Below are 19785 nucleotides of genomic sequence, written 5' to 3' on the forward strand. Positions count from 1 at the left end.
CCTGGCAGGCCGGCCCGCGGAGCGGTGACAGGACGGAGCTGCGGCGCCCTCCTGCCCCCTTCCCTCTGAGAAGAGCCGAAATGCTGGGTTTCACCCCCAAAACGGGGACGCGGCAGCAGCACACAGGGGCCTTGTCACCTTTACTCCGCAAAAGCACCCAAGTGCTGAATTTTGCCACAGGTCGTCCCGATCCTGGACATACATAAGGTTTTGCAGGATGAGGACCTTGCTGTTAAAAGCCCAATCCCTTACGCCTGCCTGCCTTGCGTTTTCATGTCAAAATGGTATGAGTGGCATCGAAAATGCAGGTATGAACGCAGTTTCATCGGTAACTGCAACGCATCATTCGGTGCCTCTCAAACTTTTAGGGCCCACTTCCAGTCGTGGCCACGCACCCAGCCTGTGGCAGAAGAACAAATGCAGCTTCATTAGACTCATCTGGCTGTTTTAGCGACAGTTATAAAATAATTGCGCTCTCCCTTTTACTTCATTTTTTTAAATAAATCACTATTAGGTTTAACGATTTCCTAATTTTCATAGGAGTTCGATCATCGTTAATGCAACATTAGGTTAGATTCCACTTGGTGTTTTAATATTCCTAATAATGATTTTCTAGATTCACGAACAACAGAGCTCACAATTTGTTGTGGTCATTATCCCACTGATTTGTGTTCACTTTCCATGCAGATGTCCCAGTGTACAGCTATTTTAGTTGCTATATAAATCAAATTATTTTGTCAGTATATCGACCGCACTGAGAATAATCTGAAATTTCTTGCATCTGTTTCTTTTTTTCTCTTCTAATCTACTTCCACTACATCACTAAGAAAGTTTATTATCTTGTCATGTGGTAGTAAGAATCTTAGCTGTATGGCTAAAAAGAGCAGATCCAGCAATTGCAAAACTCACTAAGAAGTAAATGCAGCAGCACTTACTTAAGCAGAATGCTTATCATCAGTTCTGATAATGCAAGTGACAAAAAAATGTTTGGTGGGACTGAAAAGTGTTTTTAAAAGTACATTTGCAAAGCTATGATAACAAATAGGCAACTAAATGTATTTTATTAGCTGACTTTGAAAATACTTGTGTAACTCTATTTGCATCATTGAAGATGTCCCTATATTTCTGTTTTTTCAGAATGATCTTGAGGTCATTCAGAGCTCCTGGGAACGTAAGCTACATTTTTCTATTAAATTATTTCAGTCTTCCAAGTCCAATTTAAGTATAAACACGGTTTCCATGCACAGCAAGTTTACAGTATCTCTGCTTATGTTAAAAGTTACTGGGTACCCAGGTCGGTTCAGCCAGTTAGATTGCCCTCTTCAATAAACATTCTGACACCACTTTAACGTTTTGAGTGTGTGTGTGTTTTGGGGAATGTGTCATAGCGTCTGATGGATTGCTTATTCCATTCTTAGTCTTAGGTGGGAAGCTTTTGGGGTTGTGATGTGTCACAGATCTGATCTTGCTAATGTACCTGGAACAGTTGAGCACAGTGTCGCAGGAAAACACATTCCAGGGTGCTCTAGTGTTGCAATTGCAGTTGAAAGCTGTAGACTTCTTTATTGGAAAATGTTCTTTGTAAATATGCTAGCTGAACTAAAGGATTTACCAGGCTGAGACTGAGGAGCTGCCTTAGTGTTACCATTTTACAGGTGAAACCTGAGTGAGAAAATAAATAGGAAAAATATGTCCTGCGTAGTGGGACTAGTGTTGAACAGCTGAACCTGAATTTCATTATGATTCTTCATTAAGGCCTAGATACCCGGTGCAGCAAATAGCTTTGCCTTTGCTAGCCCAGGAATACTCCTGGGAAGGAAAAGCCCCGCAGCTCCCACTTGCTCCAATGGACAATAACGAAGGGGAGTAACTCACTTTTGAGTGGGTGAGATGCACTCCTGCTTTCCTGTTCCCTTGCACTACTTTTGTAGCTTGCCTACGCTGACCTGACTCTAAATGCACTGGCTTCACAGCAAGAAGTCCGAGAGGATACAATGCAGAGATGCTACTCAGCAGCTCGGCTCGGGGGTCAGGAGAGCTCTGTTCAGACATAAAGTCCCACCAGGGCAGAAGTGTCCACCATGCGCTCACCACTTTTGCTGGAGTAACTTGATTCCAAAGGACATTGAGAGACCAGGCGTGTTTGCTCAAAGTTCTGCCCGTATGGATTTATAACCTCGGATAATGATCAGCTTGCAGATCTCTGAACTACTCTGTTGTGTGTTACTTGACATCCCTGTGTGTCTGCTCCTTTTTTAAAGCAGAATTAACTAGTGGTGGTGTTCCTCCAGAAACTTGTGAAAATAGACATTCACCATTCTAAGGTGTTCGAGTACTGTGTTCATGTCTGTTAGCTTCAGTGAGATGGTTCCAATACTTAAGTTTAAGCCCATGTTTAACTGCTGGCAAAATCTTTTGGTTTCCATTACCACTACTCCATACAGTATCATTTATGTTTCTGTGATACTGTCCCTAGATCATCAGTTCCCAAACTCCTTACACCCTGGATTACTCTCCGCCATCACAGTTTCTTTGCAGAGCACTATCCACGTTTACCATTATGCTCCTAATTGAAATAGCTGCCAATGATATGCGTCAATAACCCAACTGCCTTGTGCCATCACATCTTCCTTGTTGTTAATTGACTCCCCCAAAAAAAGGAAGGTGTCAGAATGACAGGTTACCTTTCACTACATTAAATGCATTCCTTTATCTTTCTTAGAAGTGGCTTCTGTATTATATGTTGTTTTCTTGCCTTTTAAAATAACAGGTTGTGAATGTTCTCATGAGTGGTTTCCTCATGGGTTCTTTAGTTTCCTGGAGCTCCTGGTCTCCTGTTGTAAAATACTAAAATCTAGATGTTTTGCCTGCACAGGCTCTAATGGGTCTGAGAATGGTTTGTGTAACAGTGTGATAAACAGCCTAATAAAGAAAAGCAAAAAACGTGAGTAAAAGTTCATTTCTTTACTGGAAAGAAAGATCAGCAGAGTAGGTCAACAAGCAGAGAGGAAAAAAGAGAAGTGCCCTGTCTGGAGCTGAAGAGTCTTAAGGGAAGATTCACTGGGATTTCTTATAAAAAATGAAATGTTAAGTTTAACGTTAAAAAGGAATTCTTTCCGCAGGGTAAGGTTCTTTGTTTAACAGACTTCTCTCTCCTTCAAAGCAGTGTTTGCTCTCTGTTACTTTGTGAGTAACTTTTATTACCAGCAAAATATCCAAACAATTTTTTTTGTTGTTCTTTTAAAAAAATCCCCTTGAGCTTGAAGTTTCCGCCGACGTGGTCCTTCCCTTCCCCTTAAACACAGGCAGACACAGAGTCCTTGGGCATGTACTTTGCAGAGGGTCAGGTTGCATCCTCATTAGCAGTGTGTTTTATTGCTGTTTGCTTTGGGACGCAACGGGGAATGTTTCCCATGCAAGCCTGGCGCTGCTGCCCTTCTGCTCGTGGTGGCTCTGGGAGCCAAGCACACCCTCTCGCCTCCACCTGCGTGCACGGGTATGGGTGTGCAGGGAGTCAGGACGGTCCTTTGCCACCTGCCCCGGCCCACCAGTTCAGGCAGCAGCCGCACTGTTTACCATGGGTGGGCACCCAGGAATGTCCCTTGCAGTACTTCCCTCTTCCTGCTGGAGCTTAGCAAAGTGCCTGAGCTGCCGGGTGCATTCATGCACAGTTAGGCAGCACATTTTCCATAGTGATTTGAGTGTGTGTGCATTTGTGCATGTGCTTTTAAATTCAGTCAATCTTACCAGGCTCGCTTTGCTCAGGACAAAAATCATCAAGTCCTGAGCCTTTCTTAACTCCAGAGGGCTCCTTAATATATTGCAGAGTATCATTACTTTCTTATATTTCTTTTTGATATTTGTGAGTACTGTAGTTACTAAGGTACTGCAAGTACAGAAGCCTCAGCAACTAGAGGCATGCTGACTTGCAATTCTCAGCTTTCATTTTTAAAAAACGATTTCTAACCCTCATGGTTGCAGAAAAAAAGCCAGGAAACGTAAACTACGGCAAACCTATGGTTTGTGAGCTGTTAAGCACAGGTCCTGTGCCAAGGCGATGCCACATATATAGTAGAAAGGCTTTGATGTTGGGGTGACAGGTAACCTGAATCCCCAGCTCTGGGCAGAAGAAAGCCAGCAGAGGCTGCTGAAGCTGATGGGTGCTGGCTGACCCAGGATCCAGCTGCGTGCCCGGTTCAGCCCCATCCAGCAGCAGATGTCTGGGACGCCTGCAGAGCAATTGTCTTCTGCCTGGAAACTACTCCCAGAACTTCCTCCGCCTCCTCAGCTCCCCGGGGCCACGTGCAGTTTTTGTTAAGGTCACATAAGGGTATCAGGAAGGTCGGACACCTTTGCTGTGAAGGCTTAGTGAGATAGGTGGATGAAAATGTCCGAAATCGAGTATATTTTGTAATCTCAGGTTAGGAATCCTTACAGTTGGCAGCATGAAAGCTTGTCCTCTTCATGTGGGCCATCCTTGCATTGCCACCGAGACGTTAGTTTTGAGTGCCTTTCTGGGGATCAGATGCAGGTTCCTGATGGGTGGGCTGACCCAGGATCCAGCTGCGTGCCCGGTTCAGCCCCATCCAGCAGCAGATGTCTGGGACGCCTGCAGAGCCATTGTCTTCTGCCTGGAAACTACTCCCAGAACTTCCTCCGCCTCCTCAGCTCCCCGGGGCCACGTGCAGTTTTTGTTAAGGTCACATAAGGGTATCAGGAAGGTCGGACACCTTTGCTGTGAAGGCTTAGTGAGATAGGTGGATGAAAATGTCCGAAATCGAGTATATTTTGTAATCTCAGGTTAGGAATCCTTACAGTTGGCAGCATGAAAGCTTGTCCTCTTCATGTGGGCCATCCTTGCATTGCCACCGAGACGTTAGTTTTGAGTGCCTTTCTGGGGATCAGATGCAGGTTCATTCTGTAATGAAGGGGCTGTTGTGAAGTTTGCCTTCTGAAGTTTACCCCTTAGGCTCCTGCGGAAAAGCAAGCCCGAAGCTGCCAATATCTAGCTTTTAATTATTATTCAGTTCTGGGGCATAACCACCCTGGTTACACTCGTGAAAGTCAGGAATCGTGCTTATGCAATTCTTCTGGCAATGTAAACAGAGCCCTAGAGAAATTTGTTTTTATTTTAGTAGTAACATTTCTGAGAGATGACTTTTTTTTTTTAAATAATTTACATTTCTATTACGAAATGTAAAATTAGAGGTCCTCACTGCAGTACATAACATTATGTTCCAACAATTTTATTCACCATCGGTTGGTTCAGAGCTGCTTTAATCACATGAATAGCCTCAGTCTGAAGAACCCCAAGTAATTATTCATGTATGGGTTTGCAGAATTTGCTTCATAAGGACTGACAGCATGAGCAAGACAGGAATGGTGTGTGGTATTGCTGATGTGCACCACTCCAAGTTAGAGGAATATTTCGGTTTGTTTCCCTTAGATGTTTCCATTAGCTCCTCCTTGTTTTCAGAAAACCAAAGTGTGTCTCTCTTAATGAGAAAGCACCATCTTGGTCTTTACTTTGCAAAGTCAAGTACTGTCTCATGGCTGTAGTGGAAAATTCACCTGTGTCTAGTAGAATAGTGTGATTTCACCGAAGAGCTGAAATTTGTCCATCTGCCTTGTGAAATGAAGGGCTGATACAAAGCTCTTTTTTCAGTGCATATCATCATTAAAATCCTTGAACTAAATATGGTAAGAAAAAAAAAATTGAAATATATTCCATATAAATATAGATATGGATATCATGTAATGTAAAATCGATCTCTAAAAATGGTGGAGGAAGAAAGCTCTTCAACATAAATATGTAACTAATATGTCAATTAGACAGTTCATAAGATTCATAATATAATATGACAAGTTGCAATATGGTATAAAGTAGAGAGAGGCTGGTGAGAACATGGGAAGTAAATTCTGATTTCTAGCTTTTCATCTGGGGGAAGAACAAACACATAGTCTGTGAAAAAATAAGAAACAATATGCATGCAAAATTTAGATACTTTTAAATTATTTTAATTACTATCCAACAAATGTTGCCTACAGCTAACAGAGTGAAAATGATTAGAGGGAAAACTTTGATTTTTCTATAGGCTCCTCTAATGAGTGAAAAAAGAAAATTATAACACCTTGTCATTTTTATTACAGTACCATGTACAGCTACAATCTGGGTCTCATTATGCTAGAAACTGTTCAAATACAGGTGGAAAAATGGTGTCTTTTGAAAAAAGCTGCAAACTAATTCATACAAAGGAACAAACAAGGCTAATGTACGGTAATAGGGAACAGCTGAAGGAGAGTAAAGGAATAAGAAGAATCTCCTTTTGTTTGCCCCATATGTACGCAATAGAGCTGGAAGGAGAAAAGTATTTTGATTTCTCAGAGAACCTTGATGTTCCAATAGTTTGAAATTGTGTGTAAAAAGGACTGGAGCCCAAGTTGTCAGATACTTGAATGTTGGCCATGGCTCTAGCCATGACCCTGGTATCTCTGAGCTCTCCAATCACCATGACACTGTGCTATGCCTGGTAGCCTGCCCTGGACTGCAGGCATTATAAGCCCAAGGGTCCTTAATCTTCAGGCAGTTTGCCTAGCAAGATTTGTTGAAACTGTGGGAGCTAGAAGCCCTGGTCGTCAGGAGATGTCCAGCTGGGCTGCTCAGAAGCCGGGGCTGGCATAGCTCCAGCGGAAGCTTGCTTGTTTTCCGAAGGAATTTAATTGACTACTTGTCTGTGTGAAATATTTCTGCTCGGTAAATTGAGACACTCCAAAGAAAAAAGATAGTCAGAGGGTTTTTTTTCCACCAGATGTAGGGAGGAGGTACCTGGCTTCTACTTTGGCATCTTTCAATATAAATACATGTGTATGTGATTTATGAGATAGAAAGGTAAGGAGACACAACTGGCCATTTTCCTGCCTCTTCTTCATTAGGCATACTGTATTATTTTTGTATTTATTTGTATTGCAGCAGTGCTTAGGAATCCAGAACTTTTGTGCTCATCAATATCAAAACACAGAACAAAACAGCCTAAATGCTTCTGTGAGATTCTTGTGGTTAGAAGTGAGTTGGAGGAGAGCTCTGAGGAAAGACAGGGTAAACTCTCCACAACCTAATTCAAGGGGGTGTAACTTTCATCAAAGAGCATGTGTGATTGAAGGACAGTATGGAGAACAGAGCCTGGGAGCGCTACGGCAGTGTGGGACGTGGGCTGGAGGTATGGTGCAGCAGGATTTCAGTATAGGAGAGCTGAAGTCAGGAAGCAATATAGGGGTCGGACTGATTGAGTTGAGGTGATTTAGCAAGTAACTTGCAAGTAGTTGAGCTGATCTGTTGCTGAGAGCTCACTGGAAAGTTAGAGATTGGGTCTTTAAGAGATTGGGTCTCCATAAGAATCAAGGTTCTGAAAAATAAAATCCTAGGTATCTTACACTGGACTCTCAAAACTGTTGGCATTGACATTGCCAAACTTTTGAGTGCTTGTCTTTGAAACTTTGACAATTCTTTTTTTTTTAATAAATGTTCTGCATATTTAGACATTTTCAATTCTTTGGACAAAAGAAACCAACACGGAAGTCAACCCTTCCCCCCTTTCCTATTTATGAAACATCTTGCTGGATTTATTATTTTGCACTGTGTTCTTGGAGGCTGCAGAGAAGGTTTCCAGAGCATTTCAGTTGGAGATTTCAGCACTGGTATTCTCACAGTAAAACTGAGCCCAGGGATATCCAACCCTAATCTCTTGTCGATCTCCTGGAGCAGCCTATTTTCACTTTACTTTTGCAGTGCTCCCTCTCTTAACGCCTCTTCCTTGCCTGCAGCCAATTCATTAGAAAGCCTGCAGAATGGAAGAGACGGATGTATTTCATGTTGATAGGTGCCAAGACCAAAGGAAGGACACTTTGGCTACCTGCTTGTGCGTAAGGATGTTGCACCTCAGCTGAACAAGACTGACAAGGCATGGGGCATTAGGATCCGAAGTTGGTTCATGCTGTGCAAGGTGTATCATTGCTTTTAAATCTATAGGGAGCTATTCACTGCATCGGTTTTTTGCTGAGACTAGATCTGAGATTCTCATAACTAAGCAGGCTGTATGAAGAAAATGCCCTCCTTCATCAAGATCAGGAATTATTACTGTTTTAACCATAGTGGTCTACAATAACTACTACAGTTTTCTACTTGGTATTTTAAAGATATACAATCCATGTATGCTAATACATCTGCATGAGAGATTGTCATGACTTAGAGCCAATCTTTGGCAGAAACAATAGAACAGACTCACAAACAGGTGGTTCTCATCACTGGATGCATAATACTGTATGTATGCATTTTAGCCTTTTGCCTAACACCCTGATCCTGTAGAGAATGCAGTTCTTTCTGGACATAGATGTGGATGCATTTACTGGGGAAGGTAACTAAGTACTTCCTTCACTGAGGCATCCCGCTTGGTACCTTTATAAGTATCTCTAGGCAATCAGGTAAACCAATAGCACATAATCTGTCATTGCTAAGGACAGCATTGCTGTTTTGTGTACGTAAGAAAGGAAAATATATTTAGAGTGAATGTGGATGTTCTGTTCGTCATTCACGTGTGACCAAATTCTAATCTCTTTCAGTCTGCCGTAGATCCAAAATAACCAACTGAAGTCAGTGCAGTTCCTGGGGATTTGTGCTACTGTAAATGAGAACAGAACAGAGAATTTTTTCTCCTTCTCTCTCGTAATAGTGAGAAGAAAAGCTGGAATGTCAGCCTGGCTTTACTTCTTTGCCTTGCTCACGTTGTCATAAAATGGACATCATTTAAACCTTCTTTTTTTTATATATTTGGAATATAACAGAAGGAGAGCCTTGATGGTTTTTTATTTTACAGGAATATAAACATTAAAAGTCATTTTTCTTTTACACATGAGTTAGGAAGCATAATTTACTTGAAAGGACCCTATTATATACTCAGTATTGTATTTGTTTATCTAATTGAATAGAAGAGCATTTACTGCCGTTTCAAAGTTAAGCCAATAAACATTTGTCTTTGTATTGCGGCAGCAATGTTTGACAACTGGATTGTGCAACACCCATATTAACTTAGGTTTATTTTATAGTATTGATGAAGCAAAACTCCGAGTACATTTTCACTCCCTTGCTTGCACTGTCGCCACAAGTTGGGTATTTGGCAAAAGATGCCAAAGGCCTTTCTTACAAGTTGCCTGTGTTACTTGCATCATCCTTGTTTCCAGCACCACCGGGTCGCCTCACAGCTTTACCTTTTGCTTCACGTACCCCTGGATACATTCTGTGTGCAACATGCATAGAGAAATGAGCAGCAGGATTTTAGATGGACTTATATGTATAATTCCTGTTAAAATCAAGAGGAAAGCAGTGGAAAACAAACTGAACCTTTTTCTCTTATGTGCCATGCTCACACCAAAACATCTGTCCATCCACTGCCTACTTCAAATGCAGGAACACCATGTTTATAGGAGTGCTTAAAAAGCCTTTATTCTCACTGTCAGTTAGATGATGCTGTTGGCATTCTTAGACATAAAAATATTAAAGATTGCTGTATTTTTTTTTTTTTTAACTCTATAAATGGCGTTCTGGATTGTGCTGCCTGTATCAAATAGCTCCTGGAACATCCCTCCTAATCAGTTCCTTTTGGGAGCAGGATCATCGCGCTCGTTCTGAAGCCGTGCCAGTGCCTGCAGTGCATGGGGACTACAGATGAGATCTTTGTTACAGAAGCATGAGATCAATTCACCATTCCGGGCCGTGTAGTAAGTGCATTCCTGACTGAATGTTACATCGTTTTTATTTTCCTGGGACAGCATTGCACTTTGTCTCCTCACTGAAAGAGCTATGTTCATTAGATACAGGAAGTCCTGCTAAACACCCATAACGTTACATTAACAGCTGCTGGTAGATCTTTGAATGCCCAGTGATCAGGGGAGAGTTTGCAAGAGATTTGGTGCTTCTTTGCTATGATTGTTTTCTTCAGCGTGCTTCAGAATCTGAACTTCTGTAAAAAAAAAGGGCAGTTAATCCTTAAGGTTGCGAGGAAAACTTTTAAAACATACACCAGATGGAAATCAATGCAGTAGTGTCTGCAAGCAGACAGATATGCTGAGAAGCAGTCTGAAGGCTGATGCTCTCTGGATTAAAGGAAAAAGAGCTGCGAAGCAGTCATGCAACTTCGATATCATCAATACAGTACAGGGAATCTGCAAGTCTGCAGTGAGCCCTGTCTCGTTTTACATCGTTGCTAGGTTTGGTTTTGCCAGTGGCTCAAGAGAAACCCAATTTTCTCTCCTGTTGATTTGTGCTCCCTCTGTTTTGTATAGACAACTTCCATTACTTCCTTTGGCAGTGCATACGGATAGCTGACTCAGTAACGGACCTGACTGGAAAAAAAGATTTCCAATCTATAGAAAATAAATTCATATTTCTCCACTTGTTTTCTGCACTTCCTAAGCAGGGACAACAGGCGGCTAAATGAAAACTATTTTAAAAGCTCTGGGTGGAAGAAAAACATTTTCTCACGACAAGAAAAAAAGAGAAAAGAACACGACTAATGAATGATGAGATGTTTGATTTGAACTGTTTTGGTCTAAATGAAACTCTTGTGTTGGAGTTGATAAGCTTAGTGGCTGCTTTATGCATAGTGATGTCTTCAGGAGTCTGTCCTTCTGCGTGCCAGTGGGTCACTCCTTTGCCCCAGCTCGGGATCTCTGACACCTCTCTGTGGGTAAGATTTAGCAGGATTTCTACAGAATAATCCATTGTTCATGTCACCAGGAGTGCTGCATGTCCAGCTCCAATCCAGCTTATGGGACAAACTCTCTGCTGACATAGTGTTGCTGATTTTGGTAGAGGAAAATTAGTCCTACATCCTCCTGGATGTCACCTCTGAAATGGTAAAAAAAATCCCAAGGTGGTTTACAGTGTTTGGGAGGAAAAGTACATATTAAATTACATCTCGTATCTTTGAATCCAGATGAATTCTCAGTGTCAGCAGTGAACAGGGGTTGTGGTTTCAGGAAGTTGGATATTCCATGTGCCACAGAGGTGATGTGGGCCAAAAGCACGTGGAAGCACCTTCACTCCTGGTCACTCCAACACAGGAAAATGCCCATAACCATGACAACCTGCTCGGGAGTGAGAGCTCTGCCAAATGAATAGCGCAGAGCTGGTAGCAACTGATGGCTAAAACAGGTAGGCAGCTGATATCAGTATGGACAGTGCCCACGGAGGGGAACTGCCCTAAGAGATAGCAAAGGTGAAACAGAGGGATAATCAAAGAAATGCCCATCTGATGAGTGTAGATGTTTGCATGCAGCACCTTGCAACACACCTAGGTGCCTGGCAGCTCTAGGTTGTTGATTCTTTAAATAATGCACATGCAAGACCATACATGGTACATTTGCTTTAATAGTAGTAATTAGTGGGCCAGTAGAATAAACAAGGATTTTATGAAAATGGGGACTGATCCATTCATGGATGGCTCTGGGACAAAGATTGTCATCAGTCAATGCCCCCCTCAAGGTGTACAGCGTCCAGTATATGTTACACACCTAGGTGCCTGGCAGCTCTAGGTTGTTGATGCTCTTAATAATGCACATGCAAGACCATACATGGTACATTTGCTTTAATAGTAGTAATTAGTGGGCCAGTAGAATAAACAAGGATTTTATGAAAATGGGGACTGATCCATTCATGGATGGCTCTGGGACAAAGATTGTCATCAGTCAATGCCCCCCTCAAGGTGTACAGCGTCCAGTATATGTTTTGCCAGATACTACTGCAAGATCCTTAGAACAGACCATTTTTTTTTGTACCTTAGATACATTGCACAGGTAGCCTGGGCCTCAAAAGCAGCTCCATGCTGTCAGTAATACCCACTGTATTCTCTAGTGCAGGCAGGCAGAAGAGTAGGTCCCAGTTTCTGCTCACAAAAAAAATTGCAGTATTTTGTATGCCTTGCTTTTGCCTAATTCACCCTTGCAGGGAGATGCTGTATGGCATTGTGATAGCAAGAATTAGCAGTAGGAAGCTACAGTGAGGCAAGTTTAAATGAGAAATAAGACGTATGTTTCCAACAGTGGGGATCATTCACCACTGGAGCACAAGTTCCAAGGGAAACCATCTCATGGTGGCTGATAGTTAATACGATATTTTTTGGTAGTTTGTAGACAAGTTGACAGATTCCACCAAGTTTCAGCTGTTACGGGCTGTGTGATGCAAAGTAAGCAGGCATTTATCTGGGGAGAAGTGCATGGCAGTGCAGAACATGCTGGTTCCAGTCCTCCACTACCTCCTGTCTCCTCTTCCCTGGTGACCCTCCTGTGTTCCCAGCAGAGAGTCTCAGGAGGACAACCTGCAGCGCTGGCATCTTTTGTGCCTACAGCTCAGTGACAACAGCACTGCTCCCTTGGTGTGCGAGGTGATGTAGGGGAAAGAGGACTTAGGTTTCATGTTTCTGCCTCTTCACCCTGCCTCTTACCCTTTCCTCCCTTGATTTTGGGGAGTTATGTGCTGCTGGGAGAAAAGGGTGGGAGATCTGGCTTTAAAGGAGCTGAATCCTAGAACAGAACAGGAGTCTTCAGGCTGTTATTTCTACCTGGTCACAGATAATAAAGTAAGTGCTGTTATCAGATGCTACATCCAGACAGGACAAGATGCTTGAAGCCCTCAAGTGTTGTTAGTATGTGCTGTCAGCCAACAACATAAAAAATGTAGCACTCGAGCCCTAAAGTCCTAGAGATTGGCCACGATATAATGAGGATTCAAAATAAATAAGCATTTCAGTTTCCCTGCACTATGAGTCTTTAAGGCTTTTATGTTTTTCTGCACAGACTTGGAAGCTTGAATTATTTAGGTGAAAGATGAGTCTTTCTTATGATTATGATTTCTTGTCTTCATATACTCAGACACCCAGTACTGTAGGATAAAGAAACATAACAGAAGACTTGCGATGATATCCTTAAAACTGGCAACACTGGATGCTATCGTACCAGAGAATGCGACTGTTGTGAGACTGAAGATGAAGTCCTGGTTTTAGTTGCAGAAGTAATTTTAACAGGCGCCCACATGTGTTTAATAAAACCAGATTTCCACCTTTCCAATTGCAATTTTAGTCATAGCAGCATATTTTGCAGTTCCCACTCAAGCCAAGCTGTATGTGATAGCAATGGCAATGTTGTTGAAGCAGTGAGAGTCGAATCAAACACCATCGCAATTGATCTCATGCTTCTTAGCTAGCAAACTGAGCAGGAAAATGTTAAATCTCCTCCAGCAGTGCTGTAATGGGAGACCTCCAGTCATCCTTACCTCCTAAGTCACTTGCAAACGAAGTAAAGAAGTAGATCCTCCAAATTAGGTCATCTGTTTGCTTCATTCTGAAAGATTTTTATTAAAATGAAAAGTGTCGTCTGTTTCTTCTCCCAGACAGAAAACAAACATTGGCATCTAGAGTGGTGGAAGACAAATACTTGGTGCTGGGCAACTTGATTAAAGTATATTCCTTGTAATGAGCGGTGCCTCCCTTATCCTGCCATTGTGTTCAGACAAAAAAAAAAAAAAGGAGGGCCTGCCCTTTCCCATTGTATAGTCACATTTTCCAAGTTCAGCCAAAATGGGTTTTATAAAAAGCTCTAAAAAAAAAAAGAAAGAAAGATGAACTTTGTCTTTTAGTAAACCACTGAGGCAACTCTTAAACGAAAGCGATCTTGTGCATCTTGTATATAGGAAAACTGTTGAAGTTAGTGCTCTGTCTAACCTACCGGAGGAGGAAGATAATACTGATAAAAATGGTCATGGGATAAATGTTATCTGAGCTTTGCTTAAAGGTTTGCTACTAAAATTGAAGCTGAATTTTACTTAAAACACTGGGGAAGGTAATAGAGGAAGTGATTTGCAGCAGAAGACAGCGTGTTTGTGCTCTTGTATTTTTATCACTGCCATCACCAATACCAATATCTACATTTATGTACCAGTGTACATTAAACCATCAATCCACTAATATATTAACAGACATTATTAGCTGTAATAGCCCAATTCAGGCAGCTTTAATGGGAGAATCGCAGAGTCTCTGCATCATGTTTGCCATTACCCAGAGACAGTTGCTTGTGGGCATTCACCTGTGTGCAAACTGGGCAGGAAAAATTAAAATTGTGCATCGTATGCTTACATTTTGGAAACATTAAAAAGAAGCTGTCGTCAGTAGACAGATACCAGTATCCTCAGAAAAAACAAACCAAAGAAAACCTGAGTCTCAGGCTAAGCCATGTCCTCAGCCCTGTTTTGTGGCACTTCTATTTGTTTTAAAGACTCAGGGTGGATTTTCCTCGGTGTTCTTATATGCTGAGTTTTACTGCACTGGTTCCACCACCACCAGACTCGGTAAACAAGGATGTGCCCAGGGAAAAACAGACATGGTTAAAAAGATCTGTGTTGCCAGCCAAAATCTGGTTAGGTTAGTGTGGGCTTCAGGCAGCCAAAATAAAACAGTTGTGCAGGGCCAAGAATCTTGAGATAGAGAGGGCTGGAGGAATTTGAAATATGCTACAGAAGTGGAAGCAACAGGACTTGGCAAAATCCTTGATCTAGTTAGAGAAACAACGTGTCTCACTAGCCAAACAACAGGGTGGTGTCAAAAGAGAGAGTGAGATGGCAAAACCCTTGGGCAGAGACAACAGAGGATATCTAGGAAGGGGTGTTTTGAGACCTGGGTCTGGATGGAGATTAAAAGCTAGCTCTAATGAAATGCCCATTTGCTCAGATTTTTGGTTCAGTGTAAATATAAATTCCTGACCTAAAATTCTTCTTTAGTATGATCAAGGGATCTGTACTGACCAAATAATCCTGAGAGATCCAACAAAAACACAGCATTCTTGAGATATACATAGATAAATATAATATGTATAGCTCCATCTGTACTTACATATATGTGTGTTAAATAGAGATGGTTTTGACATAATAGTTTAAATAACAGAGAAATATTTCATACTAGAATAGTATTAAACAGTTACAGTGAAGAATCTAATTTTCTTGTGCTTAACTTTAGTTCTGTATTGACACATTTGTTTTTAGGTTTTCTTCTTTTCCTTCCTTATTTTAGGGATAATCACATTCCCCATAGCTGCTTCGCTAATAGAAAGAAATTTATCTGTGGAACCTGCATCACAGAAGCTTACCATATAAATGCTTGTGCCTGTTTGGCAAGAGAATTAGCAAAGTGATGTGGATATTTTTATAGTCACCAATTACACACTAATGTGTATTGATTGAGAGGCAGGCAGTGCACATACCAATTTCTCAGCACAAAAGAAAGATGCACCCAGCCAACATGGCATTTTTTCTGTATGATTTTCTTTGTGTTTAGCACCAAGTTCAATATAAAAGGCAGGTACTTTCAGTTAATTAAAATTACACATTTTATCCAGGAACACATCAATAGATAGGCGTGTAAAAGGTAGAGATTTTATCTCACTCAAAGAGAACATGGGTTTGGTTGACTCTTACTCTTTGAATTTGTGTTTGTGGCTTATTACCATTGTAATCAACAAAATATAAATCTCCTTCTAAGCGCTCGCTTGAACCTGACAGCTCTGAGGGAGCATTTTACAGCAGGACCCCTCCATCTGAGCCCCCGGACCGCTCAGGGTCTTTTTTCTTCTTGCATTGGAGCTGTCAGAGCTCACAGATTTAGCATTGGGGTGAGTCAGCAAAAAATAACCCCGCGTCGCTCTGCTGGCGTCTGGCATCCAGAGCCTGGGTTGCCATAGCAGAAGAGATGCACGTGCCCCTGCAGGGCCTGGAGCCCGCTGAAGGGCGGAGACACGGCTCGTGCCAAAATATGCAAAGAATTGAAATGAAGATTCTCCTAACCCTATACAACATGCATTTTTTAAAAATGCCTAGATCTCTCATCAAAGTAAAATGTAATTAGGGATATTATTGCATGCCTTCTTAATTGGAACAGCTTGTGACAGAGAAGTATTTGGGAGGATTTCAACCTGACAACAAAGTGCAAGCGTTGTGCGTGCTCTGCTTGGTTGGAAATGCCGCCCGGCAAATCCACGTGCACGTGGAGCAGCTGAACGGCAAGGGTCAGTGGGACTGCCCGGGTGCCCAAAGTGATTCACGTGCAGAAAAGTTAGCTCAGAGCTTATGCTGTGGACACAATAAGACACTGTTAAGATTCCTCCGGACTACTAAACGAGTATGTCACTTCCCTGTGAGCAGTAGCAAACACGTTAACAAGTCATGTATAATTGTAAATGAAATCTTTTCTCCAGAAGTATAAAGGAGTGATCAAAATTTTGCCCTGTCTTGCAGTTATTGTCCCAAGCTCGAAGCCAGTGGTGTCAACAAAAGAACAAACAAGTGTGCAGTCAGTCCAGAAAATTTTGTTCCCCTGGTACCCAGCCATGAGACTGAGACACTAGCAAATGGGTGGGAGGAATTCCCACAGACAGGGCGGTGGAGAGAGACCAGCAACGTGGGCAGGATTCAGGCACAGTTAGGGAGGGATTGACACCAGGGGGGTAAAAGATGCCTTCATTCTTCTGGTGCGATGGCTCTGCACTGCCATTGCCAGAGGAATAATACCCCAGGGGACTACTCATCCAGACAGTCTGGCTACAGGCCAGGTATTAATTTCTCTGGGTTCCTGCGTGGGAGCAGGGAAAGTGAAGAAAAGCGTTAGAAATTAAAATAAGACAAAGATGTTAACGATGTCTGCCACAGGGTTTCTTCTTAGGCAGTATACTGCTCACGCAGCCCCAGAGTAAATGTAGAAACAAGTTATATTTTATTTGTGCTACTACTAATTTTCATATGATTAATAAAATATTATTCTTTCTTTTCTTTAATACTTTTCTTGGTGGAAGGGGAGTGTAGCTGGAAAGATTTATTTTAATGCAGTGCATTGAGAAGAGCTGTTGCCCCACATCCAATAGTTAAGTTATGAAGTATCGGACACTGGAGTAATAAAAACCTACTTGCTTTGATCTTGTAGTTAAAAAAATGATTAAAGTATAGAATTGCATATGCCGGCATTAGACCTCCACCCACAGAGAGATTTAAAGCTGTCGGGGGAAAAAGGAAAGTTGAAAGACAGCTTAAATATAATAATTCAGAAATTGAGCTGCTTTGTTATTTCAAAGATGGTCAGAGTAAAAAGGATTTTCCATACCCTATTTGTTATACAAGATCTAAGAACCTTATCCCAAGACATTTCCTCTTGCATACAACCAAAAAGCTGAAAACTGCTAAGAAGAGGTAGCATATCAGAGAGCTGCGTTTCCATGTTTTCTGTTGAACTGAACTCAGTGAATTTACAGCCTTGAGGATTCCCTCTTCCCTGCTTGGTTCCTCCATGCTGCTCTGGGTGACCCCTGCCCTCCCTTCTGCTTGTGTGCTGCAAATAGAAAAGACCGGAGTATTCGGTAATACAGTTTGCAGGATTGAAAAGCTTTCTTCTTTTAATTGTATGCATACTGTCATCTCCCAGGCACATGAAATTACTTTGTGGAATTGCAATTATGAACTTATTACTAGTTTATCTAATTGTTAAAGAATACAGAGACTTGTTGAGTTGGGTTTCTGGCCCCTGCCACGTAAACTGCTCCAGTGAAGGCACACCCTTACACCCACACACAATACTGATTTAAGTCAGTAGGAAGCCTCTGGTTTTGCATAATCATTTTTTAGCCAGTATAGAAGACTTACGAAAATGTATGAGCTGATGCTTGCAGGATTACATCTGCCCAGCCAGGCTTCTTAATTCTTTTGTAACGACAGCTTTGCTAGTGCAAAGACAATATTTGATCTTTCAGTGGCCTTCATTATATTACATAATTTTGATTCTATGTCCAATTACAGATCCTTAGCATTTTGTCAAACATTCTTCAATTAAAGGAAAGACTTTTATGATAAAAAACCACAGTAGCATTCATTGGAAATGACCCTGGAAATCAGACAGAACATTAGATCGAGGACAGTGAATGGGGTTTCACTAGCGCTGCGTTCATTACTATAGACATGATCCTGATCAGAAATTGCAGTTTGACTGATGTTAACGTTGCTGTTCTCTGAGAATAAAGACCTAGGAAACACACTATGTCACCTCTGAGACATGAGATATACTAGGACAAGAAGACTTCAAGACTCAGCTTTCTGGAGTCAGCTTTCATTTACGGAGGAATCAACATTTTTGCATTTGAATTGACTCCCATGTTGGCAATGCTCTGCTGTTCTTCTACCACATTCTTTACCAGATGTTCATTGCTGAAGCACACACTTCAGAAAACATGTTGGTTTAGGGATCAGTTGGATTTTTGTAACTCACTGTTTTGATACACACTGCCCTTCTCAATATCAAAATTTAAACACCGTGAGTCTGGCTGCTAGGGTGGACAAGAAGCTCATTTTGTCCTTCCATCCATCAGTGATCCACTTGCATTTGAAGAGGTCCCAGACTGCTGCAGGACAAGCTCTTGAGGCACCAGTGTTGTCTTTCGGGAAAGCCACACTCATCTTCCCCATGTGGACAAGGGAACCTTCCAACCAAGTAGAGTTTCCCCCGTGTTGTTTCCTGGAAGGATCATTTCTGTCCTGATCATCTGCAAAGCACACTGAGATCCACAGTGGGAAGCCACTTCAGGTGAGAAAAATAGTGTTAAACTCTCAGATTCTTCTGTCTGAAGGTTTGTGTCCTGGACAATTTTGAATTTTCATTTCTCCATGAGATGGAAGGTGCTCCCAGAGACAACGACCTGGCATGATGAGACAAGGTTTGCCTCTTGGAAGTGCAGGTGCGTTCTCCAGCATCTGTCCCTTTGGGGCATTAGTCCTTGGGAGCCTTGAGGGACTGGTTTAGGATATCGCTTAACCTTAAGTTAGTCTTAACAACAATTGGAAGTAGGAGCATAAAAGCATGATGTAATAGGGGATGTAGTGGAAGTGCATAACACATGGATTAGGTTTAAATGGGGAAAAAAGTGACAGTTCCACAGGAAAGCATGGCAAAGGAGATGTCCATGTGTTGGCCAGTTTCATCTGCACTGACAAATGTTATTTGGCTGTAAGGATGTGTCCACTGGGAAATGGGCACTCTTAGGCAGAGCTGTAAAAGGGAGGTGCCCAGTCAGATTCGTGGAGAACAGGACATCACACGCCTTTGGGTTCTTCTGAAAATGGATAACACGAGGTATTTACGGTTCATTTCAGAGGGCTAAGGTTTCATTTGTGGTTTTACCACAGCATGATGGAAATGGACATGTTTTAAGTGGTCAAATCCTCTATGCCAAACGCAAATAAATAACGCTTTCAAGTTAAAATACCAAAGAACATCTTGAAACATATCTATAGAAATAAGCCCTCTAGCTAATAGTAAATGACTATTTATAATTGCCTGTTGGGTTGCCTGACATCAGACGGTTGTACTAGTAACATGAGAACGGTATCTGACAGGTTGGGAAAAAAACGTGGCAGGAGATGGGAATATTGATTTGTAGGCAAAATCTGGAAGGAGGGGGAGGGAGAAAACAGCCAAGAATGTGCTCTACTTTTTAAGAAAGTGACATTCCTACCACCAAAACAAAAACCTGAGAAAGAAAGCACATTCCAAAATGATATCATCACATTCCTTCTATATGGACGAACATGCAGCACTGTAGCTGCTGTTTCCTGCGTTTGTGATTTCCCTCGAAGAGTGTTTCAGCGAGAGATGTTTTCAAATAGGAAGAGAAATTCAGTTTCAGTGTCCTTAGGAGCCTCTTGGCAAAGTC

This window comes from Aptenodytes forsteri, unplaced genomic scaffold, assembly GCF_000699145.1.
Source record: "Aptenodytes forsteri isolate BGI_AS27 unplaced genomic scaffold, ASM69914v1 Scaffold123, whole genome shotgun sequence".
Taxonomy (NCBI): Eukaryota; Metazoa; Chordata; class Aves; order Sphenisciformes; family Spheniscidae; genus Aptenodytes; species Aptenodytes forsteri.